The sequence below is a fragment of the Meles meles genome, chromosome 8, assembly GCF_922984935.1.
Source record: "Meles meles chromosome 8, mMelMel3.1 paternal haplotype, whole genome shotgun sequence".
Lineage (NCBI taxonomy): Eukaryota > Metazoa > Chordata > Mammalia > Carnivora > Mustelidae > Meles > Meles meles.
The window spans coordinates 31,289,981-31,303,761 of record NC_060073.1 but is presented as its reverse complement, the minus strand read 5'-3'; positions in this window follow the sequence as shown (position 1 = coordinate 31,303,761).

The window sequence follows — 13,781 nt, the reverse complement described above, 5'->3', positions numbered from 1 at the left end:
AAATTTGGGGCACCTGGCTGACTTAGTAGCATGTAGTCTCTCAATCATGAGGTTGTGAGTTCGAGCCCCATGTTGGGCATTGAGTTACTTAAAAAAAGAAAAAGAAGAAAAAAGAAAGTCACAAAAACTTGATTCAATTTGGCCTATAGAACTGGGAAGTCTGGGGGTTAGGAACAGTCCTCAGGGACTTGATATCTCAAGTTCTTCTAAACTAAGCTTGTCTGTGTTAACACTTTGCTACTGCACACAGACTTTCTCCATATCAAGGGAAGGGTAGAGCGACAGGCTTACATCATACCTACTCCTTGACTGCAGAGAAGAGATCCTCTGTAACCCAAAGCCCACGCATTAAAACCCAGATTCTAACTGGCCAAGTGTGGGTCATAGGGCCTCTCCTGGTCCAATTCATGAGCAGGCCTGGTTCATGTGCCCATCTTGGATCCAGAGTGCAGCATATTACGACTGGAAGTTAGGGAGAGACAGTTCCCCAAAAGACACTGATGCTCTTACTATACAATAGATGTTGAGCAAGAAAATCAGCAGATCTCTACATCACACTGAAAATCATCCTAAGACAAAAAGCAAGACCAATCAGAACTTCTTATACCAAACCAGAGGAGGTGGGGCAGGGGCTAAAAAGTCCAGAACCAAGAGGACAGTCAGAAAGAAGGCTATTAGACAGTAGCCCTAACCTCATTTACATTTCAAGCCCATTAACACTTGTTGAACACTGTAGTAGTTTTCTTTTGCTGTATAACAAATTGCCATGAATTTAGTGCTTTCGAGCTACACACATTTATTATCCCACAAGTAACTTGACTAACCTCAGTAACTCTGAGTCAAGAGTGTAGGCACAGTTTACCAAGGTCCTCTTCTCTGGGTCTGACAAGATGGCAGTCAGGGCATTGAGCATGCTGTGTTCTCATCAGCAGGCTTCAGTGTGGAAGAATCCACTTTCAGGCTCACTCAGGTTGTTGGCAGAATTCGTTTCCTTGCCTCTGTAGGAACGAAAGCCCTTATAAGTTAGAAGCAAAAGGCCAGCCTCAGCTCCAGAGGCTACCTGCAGTTTCTAGAAGCTGCCTGCAACTCCCTGCACATAGGATTCATCAACACGGCCACTTCATCAAGCCAGCAAAGACATCTCTGGTGTGAGCCTGCTAGCAAAACGAAGCCTTATGTCATGCAACACAATCCCAACAGTGATATCCCATTTCCTCTGCTACTTTCTATGGGTTAGAAAAAAGTCACAACTTCCACCAGCACACAAGGGGAGGAGAGTTACCAAAGTGTGAGTAACCAGAAGTGAGGGATCACTGGAGATCACCTTAGGGTCTTATACCATTAACATCTATCATGTGCCAGTTCCTAGGCCAAATACTTTCGCTATGATCTTTCAGTTCATACGAGCATGTTAAATGTCTTTCAATTATAAAGTGTTATATAAATGCAGATTAACACATAATAGTAATATCGTTATTGTTTCTTGAAAACTTTGTAATGTCTCATTATTTACCATTTTCATTCATCTTTTTCATTTTCCTATAATTCCTAACATTAATTAGTCTTGAACAGGTTAAAATGGTTATATCAAAAATAATCACACTGAGAATAATTTCAGGAAATTGGTCCTATTCCTCAGCTACCAAGGCATACCCAAAGGAAAAGGAACTTCAGAAGAGTAGGTCAAACCCTAGTCCTTGCATGCCTCTGAATGTCTTCATTCCTTTCACATTTGATTCGTAATTTGGCTGTGTGTGGTGTTCTAGGTTAAAAATAATTTTCCTTGGAAGATTGCAGATTTTGCTCTAATATCTTCCAGCACCTGATTGCCATTAAGATTTCTAATAGCATTCTTGGCCTGTCTGGCTGGCTCAGTCCATGGAGCATGGAACTCTTGATCTCGGGGTTATGATTTTGAGCCCCACATTGGGTGTAGAGAAAACTTAAATAAAATCTAAAAAAAAGAAAAAGAAAAAAGAATTCTAATAGCATTCTGATTCAATTCTTTTGCATATGACCTTTTATTTCCAATAGAATCTTCTTTTTCCCCTTAAACAATGAAAATTTGTTTTCCTACAATTCTGGAGGATAGAAGCCTTGAGAACAAGATCAGCAAGTTGATTTCTTCTGAGGCCTCCCTCTCTACTTGTAGATGGCCCTCTTCTCTCCACATTTTTGTATGGCCTTCCCTTAATATATATTTATAATATATATAAATCTCCTCTTCTTAGAAGGACACCAGTCATATTGGATTAGACCCAACCTGCCCTCATGTTTCCTTAACTAACTCTTTAAGACCCTATCTTCAAATCTAGTCATATTCTTAGGTAGTGAGGGTTAGGGCTTCAACATCTAATTTTTGGGAGGATACAATCAAGCCCATAACATTGGTGTCCCTGCTTTTGTTCTTGTCCCTATTTTTGTTGTCTCCTAAAGTCTAGTTTCTATCCTTTGGAGACTTTTCAACCTTTTTTTACCCCTGGTGATCTCCAATTCACAATTCTGAGGCTTGATGTAAGTTTTTATTTATTGTTCATGTCATCTAATGACTCCTTTCAACATAGAGATCTGTGTCCCACCCCCACTCCCTAAATCTAGAAATTCTCCATGTATAATTTTTGGTGACTTTCTTCTACTTGACCCTTCTACTTTTTACTGGATTCCTAATGGCTGAATATTGGACTTCCTGAATTGATCCACTTTTCCCCATTTACTTCTCCATTTATTCTACTTTCTGCATATATTCCTATACTTTAATTTTTAACTCTTAAATTTTAACTTAAAAAAATTTTTTTAAGATATTTATTTATTTTGAGAGAGAGAATGAGTGGGGCAGGGCAGACAGAGGGAAAGGGAAAGAGAATCTCAAGCAGACTCCAGCTGAGTGTGGAACCCCACAAAGGGCTCAATCCCACAACCCTGAGATCAGGACCTTGGCTAAACCAAGAGTTGGACACTTAACCGACTGCACCACCCAAATGCACTTAACTTTTTTTTTTTAAAGATTTTATTTATTTATTTGACAGACAGAGATCACAAGTAGGCAGAGAGGCAGGCAGAGAGAGAGAGGAAGAGAAGCAGGCTCCCCACCAAGCAGAGAGCCCGATGTGGGGCTCGATCCCAGGAACCCGGGATCATGACCTGAGCCGAAGGCAGAGGCTTTAACCCACTGAGCCACCCAGGCGCCCCTGCACTTAACTTTTTTAAGATATTATTTTTCTATGTAATCTCTATTCCCAATGTGGGTCTCAAACTCATGACCCTGAGATTGAGTCACATGTTCTACTGACTGAGCCAGCCAGACACCCCAAATTCCAACTTTTTTAGATCATCATTTTTTCAGTTTCTAAGAGTGTCCTTTTATTCTCTGATTATTTTTTACATTTATAACAACTTTACTGGTGTGTAATTTACATGCCATAAAATGAAGCCATCTTCAGTGACCAGTTCCACAAATTTTAACAAATGTGGACAGCAACACAACAATCATCCCAACTGCAGAAATCTCCCATCTGTCCCTTTACTGACTTTCCAGCCACAGGCTACCTCTGATCTACTTTCTATTACTAAAGATTTGTTTCACCTATACTAGAATTTTACATAAATCAAATCATATGACATGTGTTCTCTAGGATCCAATTTCTTTCATTTAGCAGCATATCATTGCATATATTAGTAGTTTGTTTCTATTTATTGCTGGATAGTATTTCCTTGCATTGTATTTATTTATTCACTTGCTGATAAGCCTTTATGAATAAAACTACTATGAACATGCATATATGAGTCTTGGTGCAGCCTTAAACTTTCAGTTCTTTCAGGTAAATAGCCAGGAGTAGAATTGCTAGTAATAGGCAGGGGGGTGTTCAACTTTGTGAGAAACTGCCAATTGTTTTTCAAAGTGGTGGAAACATTTTACACTCCCAGCAGGAGTGTAAACCAATGGAATGGTTCCAATGGCTCCACGTCCTTTCTAATGCTTGTTATTACCAGTCCTTTAATTTTATGCACTCTGTTGGGTGTGTAGTGGTATTTCATTGTAGTTTTAATTTGCGTTTCCCTGATGACCAATGATATTGAGTATCTTGTTATATGCTTATTAGTCATTCAGGTAACTTCTTTTATTAAGTATTTATTCAAATCTGTGGCCATTTTTTAAATTGACTTGTTTATCTTACTTTTGAGTTAAAGGGTTCGTTATATATACCAGATGTAAATCCTTTATCAGGTATGTGCTTAACAAATATTTTCTTCCAGGTCATTGCTTGCCTTTTCATTTTTCTTAACAGTGTCTTTCAAAGAGCAGAAGAATCCAATTATCGCTTTTCTTTTAATGTTCGTTGTGTGTGTGTGTGTGTGTGTATCTTGCCAAGAAATTGTTATCTGCCCCACCATTGGAAAGATTTCCTGCTATGTTTTCTTCTAGACATTTTATAATTTCAGCTTTTACATGTAAGTTTAATTATTGTGTGTATATGAAATTAGGATCAAGATTTCCTTTTCCTGGGATGCCTGGGTGGCTCAGTTGGTTAAGCCTCTGCCTTCAGCTCAGGTCATGATCCCAGGGTCCTGGGATTGAGTCCCACATCGGGCTCCTTGTCCAGCAGGGAGCCTGATTCTCTCTCTGCCTCTGCCTACCACTCTGCCTGCTTGTGCGCTCTCTGACAAATAAATAAAATAAAATCTTAAAAAAAAAAAAAGTTTCTTTTTCTCCCTGCATTGAAATATGCAGTTATTTTAACAGGATTTATTTAAAAGGCTATCTTTCTTTTCCCCCACCAAATAATCTAAATTATCTTGGAGACTTTGTTGAAAATCAATTGATGATATATTTGGGGTTCGCTGTTCTGTTCCTTTGGTCTCTGTCTACTCTAATGCCAGTACCATACTGTTTTGCTCACTGTAGCTTTGTAGTAAGTCTTGAAAATAAGTAGTATAAGTCCTCCAACTTTATCCTTTCCCTGAATAATCTGGGCTATTCAAGGTACTTTACATATCCATATATATTTTAGAATCAGCTTGTCAACTTCTAAATCAAAATACTTCTGGGAATTTTACTGGGATTGTATTTAATTTATAGAAAAGTTTAAAGAGAATTGACCTCTTAACAATGGTGAGTCCTCCAGTTCGCAATATATTTTTCAAGATATTGAGGCCTTTTAAATTTCTCTTAGCAATATTCATAGGTCCCAGTGTATAAGTGTTGCATATATTTTGTTAAATTCATCTTTAAGTAGTTCATGTATTTGTATACTATTCCAAGTATTATTTTAAAAATTTAATTTCCAATTCTTTGGTATATACAGAAGAGAACTAAAAATATACACTCACACAAAAACTTGTGTACAGGGCGCCTGGGTGGCTAAGTGGGTTATGCCTCTGCCTTTGGCTCGGGTCATGATCTCGGGGTCCTGTGATCGAGTCCTGCATCAGGCTCTCTGCTCAGTGGGGAGCCTGCTTCCCCTCTTCTCTCTGCCTGCCTCTCTGCCTACTCTTTAAAATAAAATAAAATGGTGAATTCTATGGTTGTGAATTATGTTTCAATTTTTAAAAATCTCTTTTTCTAATTGTTCATTGTTACTATATAGATAAATAATTTTTAAATTTGTTGGTCTTGTATCTTGTGATCTTGCCAAATTCAATTGTCTATTTTTTACAGAAAATTCCATAGGATTTTCTATGATGTAATCATGACATTCCCAAACAAAGAGAATCTTACTTTTCTATATTTCCCTCACCTTATTGCACCAGCTAAACCTCTAGTGCAAGTTTAGATAAAATGGTGTGTGGGAGAAAGAGAGACTTAAAGAAAATGTGGCAAATGTCAACATTTATGTAATGTTAATGCATGATATAAAGGTATTCTTCATACTATTCTTTGACCTTTTTTAAAAAAAATTTTAAGGAATTTATTTGTTTATTTGACATACAGAGATCACAAGTAGACAGAGAGGCAGGCGCAGAGAGAGAGGGGTAAGCAGGCTCCCTGCTGAGCAGAGAGCCCGATGCGGGGCTCGATCCCAGGACCCTGAGATCATGACCTGAGCTGAAGGCAGAGGCTTAACCCACTGAGCCACCCAGGTGCCCCTTCTTTGACCTTCTTTATGTAAAAAAAAAAAGTTTAAAGGAAAACCCAAAACTATGTGCCTAGCACTGTTCTAAGTATATATGAAATTATTTCATTTTCTCAGCACTTCTGTGAAGCAGCTATTAATACCCAGTTTTATAAAAGAGGGAACTGAGAACCAGAAAGGTTAGGTAGATTATCCAAGGTCACACAGTAAGCAGCAGAAGCAGTATTCAAGTCAAAGAAGCTTAGCTCTTAACCTCTATGCTGTTCTTTCTCTCCAAAGAGTACCTCTTTAGTTTTTGTTTTATTTACGAGGACATTCATAGGTACTCTCATAATGTCAGCCCCTCTCACATATTTCATTTCTATTAGGTTAAGTTTCTTAACCGCAATTCCTCTTAATCTCAGATATTTGTTTTGTTTATTCATTGTAAATTGGGACAGCTGGAAAAGACCCATTGAACTTTACTGACTTTGATAGATAAGTGTCTGAAAAAATTGGTAGGCAATATTTGGTAGTTGGTAGGCATCTCTATTCAAGATGGCAGAGAAGGTGGGGCACCTGGGTGGCTCAGTGGGTTAAGCCTCTGCCTTCAACTCAGGTCATGATCTCAGGGTCCTGGGATCGAGCCCCGCATCGGGCTCTCTGCTCAGCGGGGAGCCTGCTTCCCTCTCTCTCTGCCTACTTGTGATCTCTGTCTGTCAAATAAGTAAAATCTTTAAAAAAAAAAAAAAAAAGATGGCAGAGAAGGTGAGGATGCCCAGGTCACAAAGATGCCTCAGACAGAGCTTGGGGCAAAGGGACTTGGTCTAAAACTAACTGTAAAGAGAAAAGGGCCCAGTTGTGATTCGAAGCTCCTCAATACTATAAACCAATTCACACGAGTGTGGCTGCTGTGACCTTATTTTCACAAGGTGAGTCTAAAAGGATCCATGCATTTGTGCTTATGTGGATACACACAACATAGTGTTCTCATGGACTGTGGGTGGAAGACAAATCGATACACTTTTTCTGGAAAATAATTTGACAATATTCATGAAGGTCATGAAAGAGCGTTGAGGAGCATTTGTGTTCCATAACAAAGAAAGTCCACTTCTAGGAATGTCCCTTAAAGCATCAAAGGGGGGACGCCTGGGTGGCTCAGTTGGTCAAGCCACTGCCTTCGGCTCAAGTCATGATCCTGGGGTCCTGGGATCGAGTCCCGCATTGGGCTCCTTGCTCGACAGGGAGCCTGCTTCCTCCTCTCTCTCTGCCTGCCTCTCTGCCTGCTTGTGTGTACTCTCTCTGACAAATAAATAAAATCTTTAAAAAAAAAAAGCATCAAAGGGATTACATATTTTTAGAAAGTTGTTCATTGTAGTGTTAAAACTAAAAAATTGGAAATGAATGTCCAACAATAGGTGAAGACTTGGTTGAATTATGGCATTTCAATACAGTAGACTAAGATGTAGTATTGGAATTTGAACAAAATGAGAAAAATATCATAGATAAAATTTTAGCACCAAGACTTAACCGGCCACCTGCCCATTTCTTCAATATCAGCAACTCTTATTTTTCAGTCCTTTTTTTTTTTTTTAAATATTTTATTTATTTGACAGAGAGAAATCACAACTAGGCAGAGAGGCAGGCAAAGAGAGAGGAGGAAGCAGGCTCCCTGCGGAGCAGAGAGCCGGACGTGGGGCTCGATCCCAGGACCCTGGGATCATGACCTGAGCCGAAGGCAGAGGCTTTAACCCACTGAGCCACCCAGGCGCCCCTATTTTTCAGTCCTTTTTTTGCTTTCTCCCTGGGCTCTACTTGTCTAGCCCCAGAGTTTTGGAACCATCTTCCTAGAGGCCTCTGAGTTTCATAAGATGTGTTGGTAGTTGGGCATGGGGAGCAAGGTAGAGGGCCAGCAAGACTTAGGATTCCACTTTTATCAGTATTATATACGAAGTGGGCATATATGCTTTTATCTGGAAGAACTATAGTGTTTTTTAAAAAGGACCTAAGCTCACTTGTTTCAAACTTTATATTGATAACCTCTTTGGGATTATTTGTCCCAGTTCTGACCTGAAGATGCTTTTAGAATGTAGCTTTTAGCACTTTTTGCAACACTCCTTCACTCTGCCTTGTCCCCAAGCCTGACAGGAGAAGATTCAATAACTACTTTGACTTGGGGACAGATACTTATGAAAAGACATACATCAAAATTGAAAGCACTAAGTAGTTATATCCAATAGTAGTATAAGACATGTTTCCCCAAAAGCAGAACCTGAGACAATGATTTGAATGTAGGTAGTTAATCGGAAGGCAGGAAGAATGACAGAGCAGAGAGAGAGACTGGACTGAAGGACAAGCCAAAGGGTCTTATTATCAAAGTTGCTGTTCCTAGTTAACAAGAGCTTCCCTTCCATGAGGACCACTGAGAAGGGCACAAAATGGCTCCCATGGAGCCCACCTAGAAGCCAGGAGGTTGACTTATCCATTGGCTTCCATTCTTCACGGAGTCAGGGTTTCTCCTAATGGGGAGGTGCAAACTTCTCTACACTCCGGAGAGCTCCAGTGGTGTCATACAAAGCAGAATACAGAAAGACACAGGACGTGGTCTTGGGATAGGAGGCTGTGATCATGAGGTAGGTCAGAATTGTCTCAGAGGTGAGCCAGGACATGCGACGTGGGCACCAGAGGGGTCTGCTACAACATGTCATAAGCAATGCTTCCTCTGAATTTTTAAAGTTGTAAGCAAGCAGCCATATTAATGAGCAGTGGAAAAATGAGTACATACACAAAAATAACAGAAATGTAAAATCGGTATCATGAACAATCCAGTGCTTACTTTCTTTCATAAATGTTCCCATGAGTGGATTCGTGTGTGTGCACAACCGTGCTAGTGTAACTATGAAGAGACTTTTTCAGTTTCTACCTTGAACAGAGCAGTCAGTCAATGGAAGTAGAAGAAACTTGAAGACATGTTGAGCTAGAGATTCTAAGTTTCCTCAGAATTTGCAGAAATTTGGGAGAGGCTTTGGACTTCCACAAGATATTTGAGCCTACCATATCTGAATTTTAAGTAACTGAACAATTCCATACGACAAAATTAAATCTGATACCAAGTAATGACCGGCTAGTGGTTAGTATCTATACACTAACATTAACAGGCATGATGACTTGGTGACATCTAAACCACTCCCAGTAAGCTTCCTTTACCACCACTATATCTAGGGCTTTGGGACAAAGGGAACAGAAAAGGAACAAGAGAAGGGAGAGTGTATAAAGCAGTTTTGCAGGTGGTTTTCTGCTCAGGCAGAGTGTGTTTTAGTGTTTCATGCTTAGGCTCTAGCTGAAGAATCTGGAGACATGAGAATACATGCTCTACCACTGCTGGTTGAAATTCAGTCCTTCAGCAGCAAAACCCCTGGAAAGTAGGTGCCTCGAGTTGTATTTGCAAACCACTAGGACAATAGGAGGATAGTGGGACTGTCCTAAGTAGTGACATGTTTTTTTCTTTTCTTGTTGTTGTTGTTGGTGGTGGTGGTGGTAGCGGGTGTGTGTTTGCATGTAAATCTTTGAAGGGACTGTGCTTGTTGTGTTGGCACACCAGTGTTCCATCTAGCCTGAAGATGTAGACCAGAGTGGGACATCAGGAAGGGAAAGGGAGTGTTTTCCATGGTTTTGATCATGTCATTCCCAGCTTAAAATGTTCTCATGGGTCCTTAACGTGAGGAAGTACACTAAAGTAATTAAATGTTTGGGTATTGGGCCAAATATGCGATTATTTGACTATAAAAATAAATATGGTGATAGATTCTAATCATGTGTTCAAGGACCCCCAAGGCCACCTTCATATGAAAAATAAATAAGTATGGCAAGAGATTATAAATCCTGTGTTTTAAATAAATATGGTAACATCTTAATCTCACAAAACAAACTGAGGGTTGCGGGGGGTAGAGGGATAGGGACAGGGTGGTTGGGTTATGGACACTCAGGAAGGTATGTGCTATGGTGAGAGCTGTGAGGTATGTAAACCTGACAATTCACAGACCTGTACCCCTGGGGCTAATAATACATTATATGTTAATAAAAAGATAAAAAAAAATTTAAAAAGACACTGAAACACTTTAAAAAATAATAAATAAATAAATGTGGTAATAGATTATGACTTCACCAAGAACACCCTCATGTTCAATGATTTATTACAAGAATTCAGAAGTTAGGGAAGTTGTTATACTGATGGTTAGAGTTTATTATAGTGAAAGGATACAGATTAAAATCAGCAATGGCACAAGCCACCCAGTGCAGGGATTAAGGGAGACCAGGTACAAGTTTGCAGTGTCCTGGCCAGTGGAGTCCTGTGGGCATTAAGCAGTAAAGTACTGCCAACCAGGGAAGCTCATCTGAGCCTTGGTGTACAGGGTTTTTATTGAGAGCAGGTCACATAAGCATGGCTGACTGCCCTGGTGGCTGACCTTAATTTTCCAGTCCCTCCAGAGGTCAGACTGACACTGTGTGGTCTGAAGACCCCACTGTAAGTCACATCATTAGCATATCTTTTACAGCCCAAGGCCTCAGGTAAATGAAGATACTCTTTTTTTTTTTTTAAGATTTTATTTATTTGAAAAAAAAAAAAAAGATTTTGTCAGAGAGAGAAAGAGAAAGCACAAGCAGAGGCAGCAGACAGAGGAAAAAGCAGGCTCCCCATGGAGCAAGAAGCCCTCTGCGGGACTAGATCCCAGAACCCTGGGATCATGACCTGAGCCGGAGGCAACCTCTTAACTCAACTGAGCCACCCACACGTCCCTAAACAAAGATACTCTTAGGAGGATTTTCCAAGTGCTTAAAAGTTATGGCTCTGGAGCCTGGCAAGGGCCAAATCTTTCTTTGCTCTGTACAGTGTTTGGACAGCATGGAGACCTGCTTTGTTAATCCTTTACTGCACAAATCCATTGACTAAAGTAAGAAATCATGAGTCTGTACTGAAATAAATAGATAGATAGATAGATAGATAGATAGATGGAAAATTCCTTCCGGTAGAGGAACAGAGACCAATGATTAAGGAATGAATTATGGAGGGGCGCCTCGGTGGCTCAGTGGGTTAAATCCTCTGCCTTCAGCTCAGGTCATGATCCCAGGGTCCTGGGATCGAGCCCCACGTTGGGCTCTCTGCTCAGCGGGGGAGCCTGCTTAACCCTCTCTCTCTCTGCCTGCCTCTATGCCTACTTGTGATCTCTCTTTTTGTAGAATGAATAAATAAAATCTTAAAAAAAAAAAGGAATGAATTATGGAGTTAGGAAAATTATTATCTGGTAACCATAATAACAGTTGTTTCAAACAAGAATAATTAGTGGATGCCTCAGTGAGTTGATTGGTGGCCCCTCAAAAATGTGTCCATAAGGTCACATATGAATGTGACCACCCAAGTGGGCCACCAATCCAATGACAGGTGCTTTTATAAAAGACATAAGAGAAACGGTGCCTGGCTGGCTCAGTCAGAAGAGCATGAGACGCTTGGTCTCCGGGGCACAGTTCGAGCCCCACACTGGATGTAGAGATTACTAAAAAAAAGCCAAAAAACAAAACCCCCAAGCCTAAAAGAAGACAGATGTACAGAGAAGGCCTTATAAAGACTGAGGCAGAGATTGGAGTGCTGTGGCCACAAACCAAGGAATAAGTCCAGAAACTGGAAGAGGAAGGGTTCTCCCCTAGAGCCTTCCCAGGGAGCACACAGCCCTGTAGACATCTTGATTTCTGATTTCAAATTGTGAGGCAATGAATTTCTGTTGTTTTAAGCCGCTTTGTTTGTGATAATTTGTTGCAGCAGCCACAGGAAACTAATTCAGATGTTAAAATCAGTGGTGAAAAAATGATGCCTCAAGAATTTACATGGTCTTAAAGTACCCACAAAATATGCATTAATTATAAAGGAAAATATAGTTAACACTTCAGTGGAGAAACCTGGCAGGAGCTCTTTAACCAACCTTATTAAGTTTGGGAGCCGAACTTAGCTGGACTTCACTTGCACCATCATCAATTTGTAGGGGCTTGCATGCTTTGGAGACTTACTTAACTTCATTACACCTCAATTTCCTATAAAATGGAAATAATAAAAGCCAATATCCGCATGTTAAGGACATTTTGAGGATTAAATGAGACAATCCATGGAAAGCCCAAAGCACAGAACCTAGGACATACATATTCGGTATTTATTGGTTATTCTTTTTTCTAAAGATTTAAAAAAATTTTTTTTTTAAGATTCTATTTATTTATTTGAGAGAGGGAGAGAGAGAGAATGAGCAGGCGGGAGCGGCAGAGGGAGAGGGAGAAGCCGACTCCTGGATGATCAGGGAGCCCAATGACGTGGGTCTCGATCCTAAGACCCTGAGATCATGACCCGAGCTAAAGCTACCTTTAGCTTAGCCAAGTGAGCCACCCAGGCACCTCCAAGATTTTATTTATTTATTTATTTTCTTTTAAATATTTTATTTATTTGACAGAGAGAAACCACAAGTAGGCAGAGAGGCAGGCAGAGAGAGAGGAGGAAGCAGGCTCCCTGTGGAGCAGAGAGCCCGATGTGGGGCTCCATCCCAGGACCCTGGGATCATGACCTGAGCCAAAGGCAGAGGCTTTAACCCACTGAGCCACCCAGGTGCCCTAAGATTTTATTTTTAACTAATCTCTACACCCAACGTGGGGCTCAAACTCACAATCCTGAAATAAAGAGTCACATGCTCTACCGACTCGGCCAGGCAGGTGGTTATTGGTTATTCTGATGAGAAAGCTATCATCTACAGAAGGAGGTTTAAATTTCCTGTAATCTATTCAGGGAGATAAAAGATACACTCAATGAAAGACTTCATAATCAGGCTGCACCACTATCTTTCTTCATCTCCAGAACTCCTGGTCTCCAATCATTCAACCTTCATCTTGCAGACTCCTGATCAGCTAAGTCATTGACCAGAACCTGAGTCCATCCACATCTATAGCTCAAACCACTTTCTACACATACAAAATTTGATGATCAAGTATGCTTCTTGAAGTTCTGCTCACCGGGAGGAATGTGCCCCATCACCGTCTTTCAGTGACACCTGAGTGAGGCTGTGGCTTCAAAGAAGCAAGCTCTTCTGACTCCAGAGCTATTTCCCTGGGTGGAATGCCAAGCAATGGGGATTGGTAAAAGATGACTGTGATAGGGTCAAGCCCCTGAGACAGAGAAAAATCATAGTGGGACTTAACTGCATTTCTGATGTTTTAATTTCTGATGCTGGCTCAATGGACTGAAATCAGGGCTCCCCTGGCAAAGACGGGGTTTATAGTTCTCCTCAATGCCAGAAGAGAAAGGAAACATGGAAAACTAAGCCCCCTCCCCTCCTCAACCCACTTCCCACAAACATACTCCTGATATTCTAAGTAAAACCACAAATTTGGGGTCACCTGGGTGGCTCAGTCGTTTAGGTGTCTGGCTTAAGCTCAGGTCATGATCCCAGGGTCCTGGGATAGAGCCCTGTGTCTACCTAGCAGGGAGTCTGCTTCCTCTCTCTGCCTGGGCCCCATGTGCTTGCATGCTCTCTCTCTCAAATAAATAAATAAAAATTCAAAAAACCCCACCCCCCCCACCACATATTTGACCTTCTTGAATCTTTCCAATTAATAGCTGGTCTCTTTGTAACACTGGAATATATGAACTTATTGACTACATTTCCAGTCAGGCAAGCCCAAATTCTGCCATTCCCAACA